Source organism: Podarcis filfolensis (assembly GCF_964270895.1).
Source record: "Podarcis filfolensis genome assembly, chromosome: W".
Lineage (NCBI taxonomy): Eukaryota > Metazoa > Chordata > Lepidosauria > Squamata > Lacertidae > Podarcis > Podarcis filfolensis.
Genome location: NC_139619.1, coordinates 7,874,844 through 7,888,360, shown reverse-complemented (window position 1 = coordinate 7,888,360; position 13,517 = coordinate 7,874,844). Strand labels below are relative to the sequence as shown.

General features: G+C 48.7%; 1 protein-coding gene and 1 pseudogene across 2 annotated transcripts in view; one reads left to right on the top strand and one right to left on the bottom strand.

The window, feature by feature from the left end:
• The window catches only part of LOC310753757 (inositol polyphosphate 5-phosphatase OCRL-like), a gene marked incomplete at both ends in the record, with an annotated part of 639,872 nt that overhangs the window by 439,066 nt on the left and 187,289 nt on the right, over positions 1-13,517 (bottom strand).
• Positions 1-13,517, top strand: part of LOC310753704 (inositol polyphosphate 5-phosphatase OCRL-like) — a 107,275-nt pseudogene that overhangs the window by 142 nt on the left and 93,616 nt on the right. The window contains exons 2-6 of the transcript in view: positions 2,146-2,274; positions 2,357-2,579; positions 4,136-4,284; positions 5,004-5,099; positions 5,234-5,410. The product of the transcript in view is annotated as an inositol polyphosphate 5-phosphatase OCRL-like (transcript). The remainder of the gene's footprint in view (positions 1-2,145; positions 2,275-2,356; positions 2,580-4,135; positions 4,285-5,003; positions 5,100-5,233; positions 5,411-13,517) is intronic.

Below are 13,517 nucleotides of genomic sequence, written 5' to 3'. Positions count from 1 at the left end.
CTGGTGTCACTCATCCACCTGGCCCAGAACAGGAGGCTCCTTCCCAACATGCAGAATGCCTTGCACGTGATCGATGGGCCTGTGGTCACTGTGACATAGGCAGGGCCGGATTTATGTATAGGCTAAGTAGGCAGAAGCCTAGGGCCTCTAGATCTAGGGGGCCTCGCCAGCCTGCCCGCTCCCCAGCGCCGCAGACAGTCTTCCCTCTCCCCAAATTGCAAACCCAAGACTTCATGCAGGGCATTTCTCCCCTATTTCAATGACATTTTGCTTCAAAAGGAAAGGTGGACTTGGAGAAGGCAAGCAAAATGCGAGGGAGATAGTGAAAGATACAGGAAATTGAATGCAGATTTCCAAAAAATAGCAAGGAGAGACAAGAGGGCCATCTTAAACGAGCAATGCAAAGAAATAGAGGAAAACAACAGAATGGGAAGAACCAGAGATCTGTTCAAGAAAACTGGAGCTATGAAAGAAACATTGCATACAAAGAGTACCATAATAAAGGACAAAGGTGGAAAGGACCTAACAGAAGCAGAAGATGTCAAGAAGAGGTGGCACGTATACACAGAGGTATTATACCAGAAAGATATGGATGTCTCATACACCCCAAAACAAAAAAAAATTTTCCTTCCAGTAGCACCTTAAAGACCAACTTTCTCTGTCTTGTGATTCTTGATGTCCGATTTATGTCCGATTATTCTTTGGCGTAAGGTTTGGCCTGTTTGTCCAATATAGAGAGCTGAGGGACACTGTTGGCATTTGATGGCATATACAATGTTAGACGATGAGCAATTAAATAGTCCCGAGATGGTATGTGTGATGTTGTTGGGGCCAGTAATGGTGTTGTCCGGGTGTATGTGGCAGCAAAGTTGGCATCTGGGTTTATTGCAGGCTCTGGTGCCAGTGTCCGTGTTACGTCTGGTTGTAGTATTATTGTGGGTTAGGAATTGTTTAAGATTGGGTGGCTGTCTGTAGGCAATGAAAGGTCTTCCTCCCATAGCTTGAGAAAGAGAACTGTCATTGTCCAGGAGAGGTTGTAGATCTCTGATGATGCGTTGTACTGTTTTAACTTGGGAGCTGTATGTGATGACTAGAGGTGTTCTGTTATTTTCTTTTTTGGGTCTGTCTTGCAGCAAGTTCTCTCTGGGTATCTGTCTGGCTCTGTTGATCTGTTGTCTAACTTCATCTGCTGGGTATTTTAGAATCACAAGACAGAGAAACCAGTAGGAGAACACTTCAATCTCCCAGGACATTCTATACAAGATCTCAAAGTAGCTGTATTACTACAAAGGAATTTCAGAAATAGACTGGAAAGAGAAGCTGCTGAATTGCAACTCATTACCAAACTTTAAACCATGGAGAGACCTGGTCTGAACAAAGACATTGGATTCTTATCTCATTATACATGACAAAGCCATTTTTCACCTTCTCACCCCTTGCTTTTTCCTGTAAGACCTATTGCAGTCGTTAAGAGTCGTCAACAGGCTCATCTCAGCTATCTGCCAACCACCCATTCCCACCACCCTTCTGAGTAATACCCCTCCCCACCTTCTCACTATATAGAAGGATCTGGCAACTTCTGTTTCAGTGTATCTAAAGAAGTGTGCATGCACACGAAAGCTCATACCAAGAACTAACTTAGTTGGTCTTTAAGGTGCTACTGGAAGGAAAAAAATTTTTTGTTTTGACTATGGCAGACCAACACGGCTACCTATCTGTAACTCATACACCCCAGGTAGTGTGGTTGCTGACCTTGAGCCTGACATCCTGGAGAGCTAAGTCAAATGGGCCTTAGAAAGCACTGCTAATAACAAGGCCAGTGGAAGTGATGATATTCCAGCTGAACTATTAAATTTTGTTAAAGATGATGCTGTTAAGGTGCTACACGCAATATGCCAGCAAGTTTGGAAAACTCAGCAGTGGCCAGAGGATTGGAGAAGACCAGTCTACCTCCTTTAGAGGAAAAGGCCTTGAGGGGAGGACCTGTTGCCTCCACAATCCTTCCTAAACGTGGATAAGCTGAGAGGCAATTGTCCGGCAAATGTGGTGCTGTGGGGAGGCAGGAACATTTTCCTGCAGTTAAGTATTTTCTAAGTTCCTTTCCCGAAACTTCCCCAAACGGTTCTGAAGCCTCTCTAACCTCAGAAGTCTTTTCCTCTCTCGGGAATTCTGGGATTCGAGGATAACTTCATGGAGAAGGAAAGAAACCTGCAGAATCAGCAAATGAGTGCCCGCCGGGAGCCTCCACCCCCCACCGCTGCCACCAAGCAGGCTGTAAGTTGCCTTAGAAGTGTACTGTGCCGTCCCGCCTCCTTGCTTTTAAGGACTACTTGAGTTCTGTTCTCATCTCCCTGAGGAGTATCCGTGACAAGGACAGCATGAGCAAGAAGCAACCCCAATGACCCACACTATGCGCCAGCTCTTTGTGCCTTCCACACATACGCAGTCCGGACAGAGAGAGGGACTCATCAAGCACGTCCTCGCCAAGAGAGAGAAGGAATATGTCAACACCCAGAATTTCGGGTCAGATCATGCAAAAGTGCAAACACCATGCAAAGACCAGTGGAACCTGTATCAGAGTTGGGGCTGGAGAAAGCGACATCTACATGACAGCTTTATTGTTGGGTGCCAGGCAAAGTCTGTCCTGTTCACTCAGGCCACATGGGTGGGTAATGGAAAGTATTAGTTGTGGTGGGCAATTTCCCTTGGTGCCACATACTGAACCGTGGCTTCATATTATGAGCAGGACGGCAGCCTCTCCTCCAGGTTTGCACACCTCTCCCCCACCCCAAGCCTATTGGGAAGCTTCCACTTGGATTTTAAATTAACCACAGTTTGGTGTGTCCAGATCCTATGGTGGTTCATTTTACCAGCTTTGTAAACCCACGATTGGAAGTTGGCTTGTTTCAATGAGCCATGGTTCAAATGAAGCGGATTGTGCAGCTTCAGACATTGTGACAAGATGCAGTTAATCCAAAACTGAAGCAAAACCTTTGGAACTCCTCCTAAAAGCTGTGCTGGAGGACAGGGAGGTGTGACCCCCCCCCAACACTTGGTGTGGGTCATCCTTATAATGCTAAGCTTACTACTTCACACAAGGTTTATGCTTTGGTTATTTCCTCGTACTGTTAGTAGTAAGGTCAATGTAAAGGGACCCCTGACCATTAGGTCCAGTCGTGGCCGACTCTGGGGTTGCGGCGCTCATCTCGCTTTACTGGCCGAGGGAGCCGGCATGCAGCTTCCAGGTCATGTGGCCAGCAGGACTAAGCCTCTTCTGGCAAACCAGAGCAGCACACGTAAATGCTGATTACCTTCCCGCCGGAGAGGTACCTATTTATCTACTTGCACTTTGACGTGCTTTCGAACTGCTAGGTTGGCAGGAGCAGGGACCGAGCAACGGGAGCTTAGCCCGTCGCGGGGATTCGAACCGCTGACCTTCTGATCGTCAAGCCCTAGGCTCTGTGGTTTAACCCACAGCGCCACCCGTGTCCCACTGTTAGTAGTACCCAGTGGCAATTTGTTTTTCATGTCTGCTTTTATGATATGTTTATCAGTATGTGCTTAGCAGCTTCAGATGCTACTGTTTTACAGAGGCTGTTTAGCTTGCTCTTTTTACCCCTTTACTAGACAGGCTGTATTTCTGTGCCGTTTTCAGAGTGGGGAATGCCCATTCCTTCATGGCCAGCATGGAAACACAGAAGGCTAGCCATTTAGGAGGTTTGCAAAGAGGACAAGGGTGTTACGGGGTAATCTTCTAGCAAACAAGCTTGGCACAGCAGATCTGAGAGGTGGTTTTCTGCTCCCGGAAAGCCAGCCTGGAAACCAGGTTGCCAGGTGAAGGAAGAAGGGAGAGATCAACCAACTCACTTGCCTTCAAAGAATTTCTGGTTGCCTGTGGCTACTGGGATAGTGCTTAAATATCAGGCTGGCTAACACATCTTAAAAAATACGAGGAAAAAGCTTTTTTTCTTTCATTAGCAAAGCTCCTTTTGGGCCCAGAATAGCTAAGCTGAGGAAGAAGTGGCTGGTATTACTTGTTTGTTCTTGGTCCTGATCTTGCCTGCCCTTGCACACTCCGGTTGTCTTTGCATATTTAACCAGCACGTCTGTTCCGATTAGAGTCCTATTCCTGCAGTTCCACATCCTTCTCTTTGGCACTTGGGCATTCGGTTCCAGGAGCTGGACCTGAGCACAGAGGCTTTCTTCTACTTGGACTCGACAAAGGAGCAAGAGTGGCTGACAGCTGTGGAAAAGGCTTTGCGTTCCAAATCCAAGTACAAGAAAGTAAGTCCAACCCCACCCATTTCTTCAGCAGCCAGACAGCTGTCAGGAGCTGGAGTGAGGAGGAGGAGGAGGAGGAGGAGGTCAGCAAGAAAAAACACCTGGTGTCAGTGGTGTTTTATTCAAAAGAAGCCAACATTCTTTATTCAAAGAAACCCAAACCGTGCAGGCCTCGTGATCACAGAAACCTTTCCCAACAGGTCTTGCCCCAGTGAGGTAGTTGTGAAGGCTGAAGGTTGCTACCCTCCCACCACTCTCTGAAGTCTCCTCCTCCCCCTGGTCCTTCCCAAGCAACCTGAGACTCTGACACCTTGCCTGTCTTTGCTCCCTCCTCTTAATTTCTCTGTGTTCTGGGAGACCAGCAGGGAGGGGAGCTGATCGCAGCAGGATGGGGAGACCCCCTGGCTTCTTCAGCAGCCTGCCTGATCTCTGCCTCTTGACCCCCGCCTCCAGCCTCCACTTCTGCCTCGGATTCTGGACTGCTGTTTGCCACAGAATCTTCCTGCCCTCCTGCCTCTTCAGTTTCCAACACCTCCTCTTGCTCACAGTCTGCTCCCTCTTCTCCCTCGGACGACCCCCCCACCAGTTCCCTGGCTCTGAGCCTTCTTCCCTTGGGGGATCCCCAGTTGGTGCCACCTGCCACTCCTATCTGCATCCAGCCGGCCCAGGACAGCAAGCAATGAACAGAGCTGGTAGACATCCCAGTACCTTGCATCTTCTAGGTGCAGCTGGTGCTCATCTTTGTCAGGAAGGACCAGCTCAGCCGCATCAAGGAAGTGATGAGGGAGACAGTGGGCACAGGCATCATGGGGAAAATGGGGAGTAGACCCTGACAGCGGAATTCCCTACGTCGATCTTTCTGTCTGTCTATCTTTTTTTCTAATCTCTGCCAACCAGTTTCCCCCTCTTTCCTGCTTGCTCACTAAGAGCCATCTTTGCTCCGCCCCTGCAGGGTAACAAGGGGTATGTGGCTGTGAGGTTTGTCTGCAACAATACCAGCTTCTGCATGTTCATTCCCACCTTGCTGCCCACGTGGAAGACGAAACCAGGATTACAAGGATATCTGTGCCCAGATGAGCTTCCTGCCCCCTGACCAGGGTCTGCCGCAGCTGACAATCAAGAAACATGAGTGCGTTTCGAGGGCTTGGAGGGAAAGAGCCTTGGCTGATGTAACTTGTTGGTCTCCGCTATCTGGAGAAGCAAATTGAGTCATGTTTCTGTAACTTTCCTGCCTGTGTGTAGCTCAGGGTAGGCAGCATTTGTTGTTGTTTAGTCGTTTAGTCGTGTCCGCCTCTTCGTGACCCCCTGGACCAGAGCACGCCAGGCCCTCCTGTCTTCCACTGCCTCCCGCAGTTTGGTCAAACTCATGCTGGTAGCTTCGAGAGCACGGTCCCACCATCTCGTCCTCTGTCGTCCCCTTCTCCTTGTGCCCTCCATCTTTCCCAACATCAGAGTCTTTTCCAGGGAGTCTTCTCTTCCCATGAGGTGGCCAAAGTATTGGAGCCTCAGCTTCAGGATCTGTCCTTCCAGTGAGCACTCAGGGCTGATTTCCTTCAGAATGGAGAGGTTTGATCTTCTTACAGTCTATGGGACTCTCAAGAGTCTCCTCCAGCACCAGAATTCAAAAGCATCAATTCTTCTGTGATCAGCCTTATTTATGGCAGGCAGCATAGTGCTCTCCAAATGCTGATAGACCAAAATTCCCATAATTGCTAAGAATTGGCCTTGCTGACTGGGGCTCATGAGAGTTCCACTTCAGCAACACCTGGAGGGTGCAGTGTCGGCGATCCCTGCTGCTGCAGCTGCACCACTAAGGTTTCTACTAGAGCAGCCAGTAGAGAGCAAGATAAACCGAGTGGCAGAGATGTATTAGATTAGATTATAGCAAATGTGGGCAACTTCTCCAGTGATCGGGGTGGGAGTTGCAGTTTGTGTTTTTTTTTATAAGATTTTTATTAAGATTTTTACATTACAAAAAATAAAAACAAACAGAAAAAGAAAAAGAAAAATCTTTCCATCACATTATTTTTCATTTACTTGTTTCTTGGACCTCCTCATACCTCTCTTTTTTGTATTCCAATTCAATTTATTAGCTCAGCAATTTGTTTCCCTCTTTATTCTACCCAAATCTTTATTCTTAAATTGTTGTGATCTTGAAATTTTACTTTTATAAACCCATTTTTAGACCGAATCAGTCAGCGGTTGATCATGTCTTAGTTTTATACCACCTTGCCTGGAAATATTCCTCCCCAAATAGAGGCCAACTTTGTGCGGCCTTTATTGATTTAAAGGCCGCTTTTGACAGCATCCCCAGAGGATTACTTTGGGGAAAATTAGCCCAATGGGGAATAGACAAAAGACTTTTGTGGCTAATAACTAAATTGCACGACGGATCGGCCGCCAGGGTGAGAATCACTCCGGCCGGCGACCTCTCACATTCATTAACTATCAATAGAGGTGTTCGTCAAGGATGTATCCTTGCTCCGACCCTTTTTAATCTATTTATAAGTGATATGAGGGTGCCTCTGATAGATTCTCAAGAAACGATCCACGCCCCCCGTCTTGCCCAATATCGTTGCCCCCTTCTACTCTACGCAGACGACGCAGTGATCCTTTCCTTCTCAAGAGTCGGCCTTAGGAGGGCATTAAAAATTTTCGATGTTTACTGCAAATCAAATTTTCTTACAATTAACCATGTTAAGTCCAAAGTCCTAATTTTCTCCAAGAGTCGAAAAACCTATAATTGGAGAATAGACGGAAAAGCTATTGACCAAGTCTTTAAATTTCAATACTTGGGAGTCCTTCTCCAACACAACATGGGCTGGAAGGTCCATCTTGCATATGTATTAAACAGAGCTAAAGCCCTTTCCTTTGCGCTACTGCGTTTTTTCTTTTCAGATGGGGCTTTCCATATTCCATCAATGTTAAAAGTTTTCAAGGCAAAGGTGATTGCAACAATAGCATATGCAATCCCAATATGGGGGCCCTTTGTTAATCTAACCCATTTGGAGGTAATCCAAAACCAGCTTCTAAGAAGGTTGCTAAAATTACCCAGGTGTGTAAGCAATACTGCTATACGTCTGGAACTAAATGTTACATCTCTAGAAACCACATTATGGAAATGCATCCTTTGTTACTGGTTGGCATTATGGCATAAACTTCCAAATCTCCTCTTGATACAGTGTCTCTGGAGAGATGACTTCCCTAGCCCCTGGGCAAAAATATTACATGGGAAACTTGTGTCCCTAGGACTATCTCCATCTGAACTATTAAAATTGGATTTAATTTCTGCCAAGAGAATTATAACTCACAAACTAGAGGAGATGGATTTACAATTTAGTATTGCGACAGGTGGTGGCACCTGTTCGCCGATAAACCTTGGCTTAACACCACCAACGAAACTTCCATCTTATTTAACTACCTTATCTGTGGTGACGCACAGGTATGCCTTTATAAAGGCTAGATTCAATGTTTTCCCATCAAACGTGTTGGGTAACAGACTCTCCAAAGGACAGATCTCACTCCTCTGTGACTGTAAAAGTGGATCTATAGAATCGTTATACCATATAATCTTCTGTTGTCCATTACATTCGGCTTCACGGTCCAAGTTTCTGGCCCCATATTTATCGAGAATAGCTGATAGACCTCAGGAAGCCCAAATAATATACTTATTAAACGACGAAGATACAAGTAGATCCCTTGCAGTCGCTAGATACCTGATTAATGTTTTATTTCAAAAGAGGAGAAATGGATCTCTGTATGACTCTGACAGCTTAGCTAAACTTAAGTACCATCAATAAGTGCCAGAACTAAGACGCATACCCCCCAAAATCTGATGGATTTGAATTGCAGTTTACATAGAGGGAGCTTATTGTGTATAGTGTTTACTTAACTGAAGTAAAATTGGTTTTATATGGGTGTATTCCAATTCAATTTATTAACTCAGCAATTTGTTTCCCTCTTCATTCTACCCAAATCTTTATTCTTAAATTGTTGTGATCTTAAAATTTTACTTTTATAAACCCATTTTTTTCATATTCTTTTAACCCATTACAGCTAGAAACCTCTTAATTTTAATCCAACATTATTCTAAAGTTCATTAATTTTACAATATCTCTGTAAATAATCTTTAAATTTCTTCCAATATTCTTCCACTGATTCTTCGCCCTGATCTTGGATCCTGCCGGTCATTTCCGCCAATTCCATATAGTCCATCACCATCATCTGCCATTCTTCCAAAGTGGGTAGATCTTGTGTCTTCCAATATTTTGCAATAAGTATTCTTGCTGCTGTTGTGGCATACATAAAGAAAGTTCTATCCTTCTTTAACACCGATTGGTCAACTATGCCCAGAAGAAAGGCCTCTGGTTTCTTCAAGAAGGTATATTTAAATACCTTTTTCAGTTCATTATATATAGTCTCCCAGAAAGCCTTAATCCTTGGGCACATCCACCAAAGGTGAAAGAATGTGCCTTTATTTTCTTTACATTTCCAACATTTATTATCAGGCAAATGATAAATTTTCGCAAGCTTGACCGGGGTCGTGTACCACCTATCAATCATTTTCATAATATTCTCTCTTAAGGCATTACATGCCGTGAATTTCATACCTGTGGTCCACAACTGTTCCCAGTCAGCAAACATTATGTCATGTCCAACATCTTGTGCCCATTTAATCATTGCAGATTTAACCGTTTCATCCAGCGTATTCCATTTTAACAGCAAGTTATACATTCTTGAAAGTATCTTAGTTTTGGGATCTAGCAGTTCTGTTTCTAATTTTGATTTTTCCACCTGGAAGCCAATTTTCTTGTCCAGATTATATGCCTCCATTATCTGATAATAATGGAGCCAATCTCGCACTTTATTCTTTAGTTTCTCAAAAGGGAGTTGCAGTTTGTTAAGGGCAGTAACGCAAAAGCAGAGCGGCCATTTTGCATGGAGAAGGTTCCCGGCTCAGTCACCAGTGTGTGCAGATCGGGCTGGGCATGATCTCTGCCTGAAAGCTGCTGCCAGTCCATGTAGTCAGTCCTGAGCTTGATGGGTCAATGGTCTGCCTCAATATAAGGTAGCTTCCTATGTTCCTGTGTACTACAGCAGGGTTTGGAGGGCCACAAGAGCCCTGCCCATGAATTCAAGAACCAGGGGAAATTCTAAAAGTCTTTGCTGAAAGGACATCAAAGCAGGGGCCAGGTGAACCTCTTTGGGAGATTATTCTGAAAGGTAGGGTGCCATGACTGAAAAGGCCCTGCCATACTTGAAAGAGCAGGAGTTCCCTGGGAAAGGGATTCTAGTCAGTGGAGAGGCAGTTCAAACATAAGTTGGCCTTCTTCTGGTACCCTTTTCCCAAACCTTGAAACACTTGAAAGGCCAAATGGGATGCTCTGAATTGGGCCTGGAAGCAGTTCAAGAGCCAGTCTAGTTCACAGAGCACTAGCCTAATATGATCATATTGCCCAATCCTAGTTATCAGTCTTACTACATATTGCAGGAAGTGGCAGCAGGCTGCCCCCCGACCCCGTGAGCTAGCTTGTAGCTGTGGTTGCTTTGCTTTTTTCCAGCATTGTCATCTGATCACTAAAAATGAGCTTCAGAGACTTCTGACCTACGACCAGGTGAGAGACATCTTTCTGTTATATGTGGTGGTTTAGGATATTGCCCTGTTTACTTCCTTTGTCTGGGATACCCCAGACTAGGCTAGAGAAACCACTTTCAGGCAGTTAGGAGCAAAGTGTAGCTATAACATAGGATGACTGCGACTTCTACAAATGCTTTTTAAGGTTGCAGGTTTGTGCAACCTGAATTAGAAGCAAGTCCCAATTAAGTTGGAGGGTTGCCTTGGAATAAGTAGGACTGCTCTGCAATTTCCCAGTTAGAGGGCTTTCCTAGCTCAGCACACGCTCCAGATGTTGTTGGACTCCCATCAGCCCCAGCATAGCTGCTGGTGCTTTTTGTTTTACATTTTTCTCTCCAAGGTTTGTGTGTTCATCATGTTGACGACCTTTCTCCCACTTGGCATAAGGATCATTGGTGTCAGAGCTACCCTAGGTCCCAGCTCACAAAGGACCAACGCTGCTTCGTTGTTAAGTATAAAAGTCTTTATTGAAGTTCAGTTTCACTTCTAGAGCCGCAGCGCGCAGCCCCACGTCTCAAGTGTCAGACCGCTGATGCTCCGTCTGAGTCTCCTCCCCCTTGACACCAATTTAAGATTCTAGCCTTGCTCCACCTTCTCCGCTGCTCCTTCCTCCTCTGGGTCCGCCTGCCCGCCGGGGTTCCGCCCTTTCTAGCCTCTTCTCCCGCTGATTCCCCTGAGCCTTCTCCCTCCCTCTGGCGGGCTTTAGGAGCTGGTTCCCCATCCGGGTCTCCTGCTGTTCCGCGCGCCTGCACATTTGAACTTGGCGCGCGCGCCCAGCCAGCAGCTTTCCTCCTGACCGTTTCACTGCTGCTGTCACTGCTTCCCCCTTCGGGGGGGCTAGCTGCAACTGACCTCCCCTCCGTTGGAGGCGTGGTCACCCCTGACTCCCTCTCTGGAGGAGACACTGCCCCTGACACATGTGACTCTTCCCCCCCACTACGCTCTGGTGGGGAAACTGGTCCCGATCCTCCACTGCTGTTTTGGGGTTCCCCTCTGGCTCCTTGTTTCTGGTGCGTCCCCCCTGGGACCCCCCTTGCCCTGACCATCGGCGCCCCCTTCTGGGAATCTTCTGATTCGCTGGAGAAGCTCATGGAATCTCTCGGGCCACTGTCATACTCCCCTACGCTGCCCTTGCAAAGGTCCCCGCAGCAGCTCCCTGCGCCACCCCACCTCCGGTTGAGTGTCCCACCAATAGGAGCGGTCTGTGGCAAACCCCGAGAGAGACCCCTCGGAGGAGCTAGTGTCCGGCGTCGTCTCTTCAGCTGATGAAAAACCCTGGAACGTACTGGCTGACAGTGTGGGTGTGAAGAGCCAGTCGTCGAAATACTCTGCCGGCATAGGTCTGTGTGGGAAGAGTGCATGGAACTCGTCTTTGAGGTAGTGCTCCTCCACGGCATAGCACGGTACCCACCTGTTGGCACTGGCTGGGGTACCTTCCCTGGCGAGGAGGTATTCCACCCCCTCTTCCCCCCACCTCGAGTCCAAAATCTCCGTGACCTCATTGAGTGGCGTCGCCCTCCGTGTCTCCTCCCTCTTCGGAGATTCGTTAAGTGGGTCTGGCGCGTTCCCTGTCGCCTGAAACCTGTGGGGTTCCCTGTAGGGTGTGAGCACTGACCTATGAAAGACTGGGTGCATTCTGGAGCCCTCTGGGAGTGTCAACCGGAAGGCCACTGGATTGATTTGCGCCGCGACCTGGTAAGGTCCCAGCTGCTTGTGCTTGAGCTTCCTCTTAGCTAGCGTCCTGGCCGGCACTGCCTGGGCTGCTAACCAGATCCAGTCCCCCACCTGGATGTCCTCCCCGACCCTCCTGTGCTTGTCTGCCTGCATTTTGTAGGCATGTTTCGCCAGTTCCAATTGCCTTCGGAGTTGCTCGTGGACCTCCTGTAACTCTGCTGCTAAGTGCTCTGCTCCCCTTGGCTCCCCCTCCACCTTCGTCTCTAACCCCGGGAAAGTTCTGGGATGCCGCCCATTATTGGCGAAGAACGGTGTCACTCCTGTAGACCCGTGCTTCGTGTTGTTGTAGGCAAACTCGGCCAGCGGTAGGTAGTCCACCCAGGTCGAGGGTTGTTGATTGGCGTAGCATCGCAGGTACTGCTGCATGACGGCGTTGACCCTCTCCGCTTGTCCGTTGGTCTGCGGGTGTCGTGCCGACGCTAAGTTGATCTTGACGTTCAGGATGCCCAGCAGCTTCTGCCAGAAGCTCGAGACGAATTGGCGACCCCGGTCGGACAGGATGGACCGCGGCAAGCCGTGAGCTTTGAACACGTGGTCTATGAACAGCTTGGCGGTCTGTTCCGCTGTGGCCACCTTCGCGCACGGAATAAAGTGCGCCATCTTGGTGAACATGTCTACGACCACGAGCACTGCTGTTTTGCCTCGCGAGCTGGGCAGATCTGTGACAAAGTCCAGGGCCACTTTCTCCCACGGTTCGAGCGGCGTCTGTAGGGGTTCTAGTAGACCCGCCGGCTTCCTGTGTACTGGCTTGGCCCTTTGGCAGGTGTCACACCTGGAGACGTAATCCGCGACTTCTCCCCTCACCTCGGGCCACCAAAAGTCTCTGGTTACTAATTCCGCCGTCTTGTCCTTGCCGAAGTGCCCAGCGCTGGGCGCGTCGTGTAGCTGCTGCAAGACTTTCGCGCGGAGGCCGTCTCCGGGCACGTAGAGAGCCCCTCTGCGGATGAGCAGTCCGTCTCGTATCTGGAACTCGTCGTCCTTCGCTGTGCCTTTTCGCACCTCCTCCATCTTGGATTGTGCGAACGAATCCGTCTGCAGCGCTCGACGCACCGCGTCCAGGTACACGGCAGCTGAAGCGCACGCCCACGCTTTCGGTGCGAAAATGTGCTTGGCCGCCACCGGCGCCGCTTCCTCGAGATACTGCGGCTTCGTGGATAGTGCATCCGCCATGACGTTGTTGTCTCCCGGGATGTATTCTATCCGGAAATCGAAATCCGCAAAGAACTCCGCCCAGCGAATGTGTCTCTGGTTCAGGAACCACGCCGTGCGCCAGTACTCCAGGTTCTTATGGTCCGTGCGGACTTGCACTGTGTGCCTGGCTCCAACGAGGAAGTGCCGCCACGCCTTGAAAGCTGCATGAATGGCCAGCAACTCCCTGTCCCAGATGGTGTAGTTCTGTTCCGCCTTGCTGAGTTTCCTGGAGTAGAATGCGCACGGCCTCCATTCCCCTTGCGGATCTTGCTGCAACAGGACGGCCCCCACCGCTCTGTCCGAGGCGTCCGTCTCAACCCTCATTGGTCTGCTGGGGTTTGCATGTAGCAGCTGTTCTTCGGACGCGAAGAGACGCTTGAGTCTCCGAAAGGACTGCTCCGCCTGGTCCGTCCAGGTGAACTTCTTCTTCTTGGAGCTGAGGGTGTCCGTGATGGCCGCCGTCTCCTTCGCGAACCCTTTGATGAACTTGCGATAAAAGTTGGCGAAGCCGACGAACTTCTGGACCTCCTTCCGATTGCGCGGGCTCTTCCAGTCCAACACCGTGCGGACCTTGGTGCTGTCCATGGCGAGTCCCTTGTCGGACAGCTTGTAGCCCAGGAAATCCACCTCCGTCATGTCGAACTGGCACTTCTCTAATTTGGCGTAAAGTCTGTGC